The following is a 6,849-nucleotide window of genomic DNA, read 5'->3' as shown; positions in this document are numbered from 1 at the left end:
CGGGTCAAAGGACAGGCGATTTATTCCCGGCGGACAGGCGCGCGAGAGCGAGCCCGCTGCTGGGTAAGGTCGCGCCGGCCGGAGTCTTACATAGTAACGCGTTTGAGAGGTGTGAAAACTGCGTTGCATTTTCAACCCCAAACCACCGGCTTTTTGCCGTCGGCGTGTGGCGTGTGGAGGTAGTTATTTATTTTATTTCCTTTCGTCCATAACCGTCGTAAGTGCGGTATTTTATTGAAGCGGGTGCATTTTGCCGGAAATTTGGCCCGCGCACAAACTATTCGAAGGGTGCAATAAAAAGAGTTATGCCGAGGGGTGTAACTGTTTAACCGTTGGCAGTCCACTGCGGCAGCCGCTCTTTAGTGGCCGCCGGTGGATGCAAAGTTCTTCGAATAGCGCTCGCTGTCTCTCCCGTACGCTTGCGTCGCAGCTCTGGCCGCCGCCACCGGAGGAAGGCAGGCTCAAATAACAAAACAGAGACACAAGAAAACACAAGCGGCGCGCTGCACTCTGCTCCGAGGCGGATGTTGTCCGTGCCGTGTGACAGCACCCGTTCGTCTCGTGGAGTCGTTTAAACGGGGCGTAATTGGATCCCCCCCCCCCTTCTCGTATGGTGCCCGATGGTACCTGTGGCGCGGTACCTGGCGCCCGCCCGGGGTCGGGGTCGGGGCGGGTGGGATGCCCGGTGCCTCCCCCCTCCATCCCCCTTAATGGAATTGCGTCGCGTTATCAAGAGGTACCGTCGCCGCGCCCGGTACCGTAAATCCGAGCAAAAGCTGCCGTGTCTCTGTCTTCGCGTTGTTGTGGCATTCCATTACTTCAAAGTGCATGAGGAGGGGCAGGGAAATATCTTGGTTCCGTCATCCCAGTCGGAGGTAAATAAGTCACGTACCTCTATATAGGTTTACCTCAAGCAAATACTCTAGCCCCCTCAGCAACGATTCCAAATTTGCCATGCGAAAAAGGAGCGGCCAAAACGTGTAATTCTCGAGAAAGAAAGGTAAATTTTGACATCTATAGATTATTCCATATTGATTATAATCAAGAATGCAAGAGCCGCGAAAAGTACTATTAAGATTTTTGAAACGCTTTGAAAACTCGTAAACCGTTTCCCTTTGTTTGTTCTGTGGAAATTTCAAGGGGCTGTCCGGGTTTGTGCAGGGGGGATGAATGGAGAATAGGGGGGGGGGGGGGCACTGTTAAAAGATTACGGTGAATTTCACTGTAAGCTACGGTGACCCCCTGCAGCACCGTAGCTTACGGTGATATTCACCGTAGCCTAATTCACCTTAGCTTACGATGAATTCACTGTAGCCTACGGTGATATTCACCGTAGCCTACGGTGACATACACCGTAGGCTACGGTGCTGCAGGTGGTCACCGTAGCTTACGGTGAAATTCACTGTAAGCTTTTTACAGTGGGGGGGGGGGGAGTTGTGTTGCACTGAGCGGTGAAAGGTGAGAGAGGACAAGCCAGACGACACGCTGCTCTGGCGGTGGTGCACGGGAGCGCGCACTGCGCAGCTGAGGGCGGCGGAAATTGTTGAGGGAGTTCTCAGGACTGGCCCGTGCAGGCGTAAGCATGGCACGGTCACGGCGCGCTTGCACGCGCCCACTCCGAGCTTTAATCCAGTCACAAGTTACTCTGCAGCACGTATTAATCTGCGCTCCTAAACTAAAGGACCAATGGGGAAGTACGTCCGTCATCCGCCGACACAAACCTGTTCAACCTCGGCAAGCTCTCATAACTCCTGCCAGCTAGGCAAACATCTTGCCTGCAGTGCATGCGTGTACTGCGGGCTGGCCTATCCGATATCTCACAGGCGCCGAGCTCCCCTATTTAGTCGAACTAATCTGAGAAAAACGGACGTAATTCCGAATGGCCCTTTGGTTTCGTTGATGATTTTCATTTTCTTGAACCCATGTTACTCTCTACCATTAGCTGTGCCTGCTGCATCAGTGACCCAGGATGTTACTCGATGTTCTTTGCGGCCACAGACACTCTGCCGCCGCCGAGGCTCCCGGACAAACTTTAGCAACAGATCGTTCATAATTCCGCATTAACACAACTTTTTGCAAGGGTATATGATGGCCCGCATCGAACCGCGACGCCGAGACAATACAGCCGCCGCGGCCGGGCCGGCCGGCTGCGCCACTACTCTCCTCGGCCTACTCGGCAGTTTGCACGCGCCTGCTGACAGCGGCCCATGAAGATTTACCGGACTGAGGGGGTCGGCGCGGGGGCAGAGGCGTGGCGTCTTCGTGGCGTGCTTGCGGGCGTGCTGAGGCTCAGGCGTGGTGTGGCGTGGCGGAGTGCTGAGGCTGAGGCGTGGCGCGGGGCGGCGTGCCGGGGCGTGCCGAGGTGTGGCGTGGCGTGACGCTTCGGAAGGCCTTAACGTGCTAAGTCCTTGCACGTGGCCGACATTTCGATGTCTGTCAGGGGAACGGCCTATACGACGCCGCCACCATGCCGCTGGCGCCGCCGCCCGCTGCAGGAGGGAGAGAGTGAGAGAGTGATAGCAGGAGGAGGCGCGGGGGTGGGGAAGCGGGGGGGATTCTTTTGGCTTTACCGCGAGGAAGAGAAAAGCAGCCCGAAAGGAAGTGGAGGGGTGTGTGCGCGGGGCGTGAGTGAGTCTCGCCTTGACGTGGCGCGGCGGGCCGGCGGCGGGCCGCCTGACAGCAACCCTTCCGCACACACAACACATGCGCGTCCGCAGCACCCGCAGCACCCGCCGCACGTGCTCTCCCAGCCCTCTCCCTCTCTATCTCTCTCTCGGGCCTCTCCAACCCTCACAGACATTCGCTTTTTTTTTTCGAGAGAAAATTCTCAATTTTTAAAAATGTTGTGTGGATACTAATTTAAAATTGCAAGATTATGTAGAAGATTTGTTTCACATGGTGTATCTATATTTTTTTGACAAGCAAAAATTGGCCGCTGGACCTTTAACCCGCCTGTCTTGGCCGTCTATCCCGAGGCCGGCCGAGGCCACCTCTCGGGCCATCTCTCTTAATTATCTCTCACTCTTCCCACTTTCGCATCTTCATCATCTTCTCTTTCAACGGTCCTCTTCCTTTATTTTTCCATTCTTTCGGCCCTTTTTGCGTCCCGGTGCCGCTCGACCTGCGCTGGCGGCTGCAGGGCGGGGCGGGTATGTAGCTTCACCATCCCTCGTTCGCAGGCAGCCGGCGTGCGCCTGGGGGGCTGATGCTGATAGGCTACGCATGGTCGGCCCGGTGGTGTGTCTTTGGTCTGGACCAGAGACCAGAGTAGTTGTCTTTACATATTTATTGAAAATTACAATGTCAGCAGTTGGGGAGAGAAGAAAATGGGGGGGGGGGGGGAAAAAAAAAAGGGGGGGGGGGGGGGCAATACGTGCAGCAAGTGGACAATACGGTCAGAGTCATCCGCCTTTCTGTTTCACCTCTCGATAGCAGAGACCGAACCGGACGTCATCACATTCAGCGAGTTCATCCTGCTCCTCTCATTTCTAACTCTGACCATTCAGTCTCCACCGATACTACTCTACGATATTCCATGCCCTTTCCTCTCGCTCCAATTGCTGCCGGTGCTGAGTCACCGCCCCCCTCCCCTCCCCCGCTACTCCCTGTCCGCGCTGGAGGAAGTTTGCCGCCGCCACTGACGCGAACGAGACAGTGCACTCGAGGGGCTTCCATCCAGCCCTGCTTTCTGCGACTTTTGCATGAAGAAGAGAGTGTCGCGCTCGCGCACCATACCTCCTGCGCGGCCCGGGCCCCCGGGCGCGGGGCGGGGCGGGTCCTGACCTCGCAGGGCGAGTGGTACTCGGGCTGACCCGGGCCGGACCCGGCGGGCTGGGTAAATATTCGCCAGGGAAATTGTCTAGGCCTGGGCCGGGTGCGCGATGCCGTACAGGGATGGGGGTGGGTGCGGGGGTCACACGACACGAGTGCACGGTAAACGGAGGGCTGGACGTGAGATTTACTTATTCGCGCCCGGGAGGTGAAGGGCCGCGGGGTCGGTGCCCTCGGCCTCGGCGCCAGGGGTGTTGTAGCTAGCTGACTGCCACGGCGTGGCTAGCAAACCACGCCGGTGGCGTAGCTAACTGACCGCACCACTAGGGTGGCTACACTGTCAATGTGAAGGGTGTCTGACCGGCAGGCGCCAAAGTCGCTTATTACAGGAAATGAAGCGCTCTTTACGTGCCTCCCTAGTAAGCTTGCCTTTTGCTCTCGCTTTGCGGCCCCCTCGGCCCACGGGGGTGCACGTTACATTTGCGTTTCCCCAATCATGAGAGAACGTAGGCTGCATCAATAGTGTATTTCGACTAACGGAGGAAGAAGAATAGCGGGTAGAACAAAAAGGTTCCTGATTGGCCGAACGCTTACCCCCACTACCGGCGTGACGGAGAGGCGGGAAGCTCTCGGCCAATCGGTAACGTTTATTTTCTACCCGCTTTTCTTCTTCCTCCGTTAGTCGAAATACACTATGCAGGAGGGCACACCTGCACCTCGTTGACAAAAACAGAGGGCAATATGAAGTAACGCGGCGTGTGTTTTACCGTTTATTAACTTCTGACGCGCCAGTCCAGGGGGGAGGGACCCGCCCCGCCCGCATGGTTTGACGTGCGCGTGGGGGCGTCCGCGTCCGCCCACACGCGCACGATCACACTCACACACACTCACACACTCACACGCACACATTCACACGCACGCGCGCGCGCTACAGGTCTGCGGCGGGCAGGCGGCTGCCACCGCGGGCTGCTTCCCTTTGTGATGTGCGGCTCGGCCGGGCCGCCAGTCGATAGACCAACCTAATATCCAGGAGTGCGGTCAGGCCGGGTCAGCGCGGCGGCGCGGTGCTGTCTGCTGCCCCTGCAACCCCCGCCTCACCCTTCCCACACGCTGATGCACTGTACCATGACTGTACCCTGCGCTGATCGCTCGCTGTTTCCCACAAGCTCTCGTCATATATATACAGCGAGGAATGCGATGCGACGTGCTTAGAGGCGGCCAGGCGAGCACGCGGCGGCGGCTGCGTCGCCGGGATTACACGACACCCACACCACGTCGCCTGTGCTCCAACGTGTCTCCGAGGCTCTCGAAGCATCGAGGAGTGCGCGACTGTGAGGTGGTGGTAGTGGTGGTGGAGGTGGAGGAAGGTCGTGGCGGGGAGAACCGAAATCAGCTCTTAGCGCCGCTCGGAACCTCGGAACGCAGGCCAGCCACAGCCCGATGTGCCGTCCGCCGCCGGCGCCGGGCCGGGAGCCCTCGGGAGGCCGCAGGCCACGGGCGGGCCTAAGGGGTCGTCCGGTACGAAGATGGATGAGCGTGTTCAAATGAGTCTATTCCCACCGGCCGCGGCCCGGGGGCAGGGCAGGCCCAGGCCCAGCCCCTCTTCCAGCCCACTGCGGGAAAGGTTTTAAACCCAACCTACACGATAAGTTAAACCCGTGCCCACGTGTCGTTTTAGACAAATTCGTGCGAAAAATTGCGTGTGTCCAAACGTTATCTTTTCCGTCACCGGTAGCTTCCTACACAAACCTAGGTTTAGTTGGCTAAGTGAGATAACTTATCGAAAAATAACAAGCTGAGTTGTTCCGACCACACCGTTTTTTCCAGCAGGATATATAGATAGAAATAGTGTCTTCTTGGGTTCGAGCTCCGAGCAAGGCATCTATCGTGCCATACCTATTCTATTCTGTAAGAAGAATCTCTAGACTCTCTCTCTCTCTCTCCTTCTGCTTAAAGAAACAGCAACAACTCGTGAGGTCGCAAAATTCGACCTGAGTCTCCTACCACTAAATTTTTCCCCCTCACATCATCCCGCTTCTGTCGGCGACACTCTGGTGCCGGCTTGCCCTGGGGCGGGCGTGTATGGAGGGGGCAGGAGGGGGCTCGGTGGGTGGGGTCAAGCCACCTAGCTAGAGAATGCTCTTGTGGGGTGGTGTCTTCGCCGAGGTCATCGCCCCGCAAAAGTACTTTGATAAAAGTTGATTAAAAAATTACAAATTTTTAACTACAGTACAGTATTCTCGTATACTTACAATATGGTAATTTACTACGTATTTAGAAAACAGTTTCGTAAATATACAGCACCTGCTGGTGAATCAATAGGGTACTGGCAGATGCTTATGTTTAAAGAAGAATTGAGGAAATCACAACCGGAAACTGTTCTGATAAAGGCTAAATAAAACCAGTGCAAGTAAAATTTACGTTACCAAGGAGATGGGTTAGGTCATTTACGTCGAACTGCTTTGTGAAATGAGCACAATCAACGCACTTTACGTACTGCATGGTCGTGGTCCTGGACCCGACTTCTTTGCTTCACGAAAACGCGCACTGCCGCAACCGTCTATTGGTGTGACCAAAACCCGGGTCACATTATACGGTATGACCAAAACTGGTCAAAACTAGTCTCTAGAGGCTACGCGCCTCCCTGCCGCAGCCAGTCATCGGCCCCAGCCCACACCCACTCCCTCGGGGTGCGAGACGCCAGCGTCCAGCAGTTCCGGTCGGGCGGCGGCGGTGTGGGGGTGCGGAGTGCAAACTGCAACGGCGGCAGCAAGGGTGTCGGCCCGTCAGATGCCCGGCCCGGGGCACATCTCAGCTGTGCGGTTAATCGATTCGGGCCGGGCCGAGCTGATCCGAGCCGAGTTGATCCGAGCCGAGCCGAGCCGGGCCGAGACGGGCCAAGCCGGGCCAAGCAGGCTGAGCAGTCAGCATGACCGGTCCGGCCTGCAGCCTGGTGGTGCAGCGGGAGGGAGGCAGAGGGTGGAGAGGAAGTCACAGCCGCAGTGGCTCTGCCCGTCTGAGTGAGGGCGTGGCGTGGCGTGGCGGGGCAGGGCGGGGCAGGGCGGGCCGAGGCGGGGC

This window comes from Frankliniella occidentalis, unplaced genomic scaffold, assembly GCF_000697945.3.
Source record: "Frankliniella occidentalis isolate FOCC.00 unplaced genomic scaffold, Focc_3.1 Scaffold177, whole genome shotgun sequence".
Classification (NCBI taxonomy): Eukaryota; Metazoa; Arthropoda; class Insecta; order Thysanoptera; family Thripidae; genus Frankliniella; species Frankliniella occidentalis.
The sequence above is the reverse complement of the archived record's forward strand: the minus strand, read 5'-3'. Positions refer to the sequence as shown.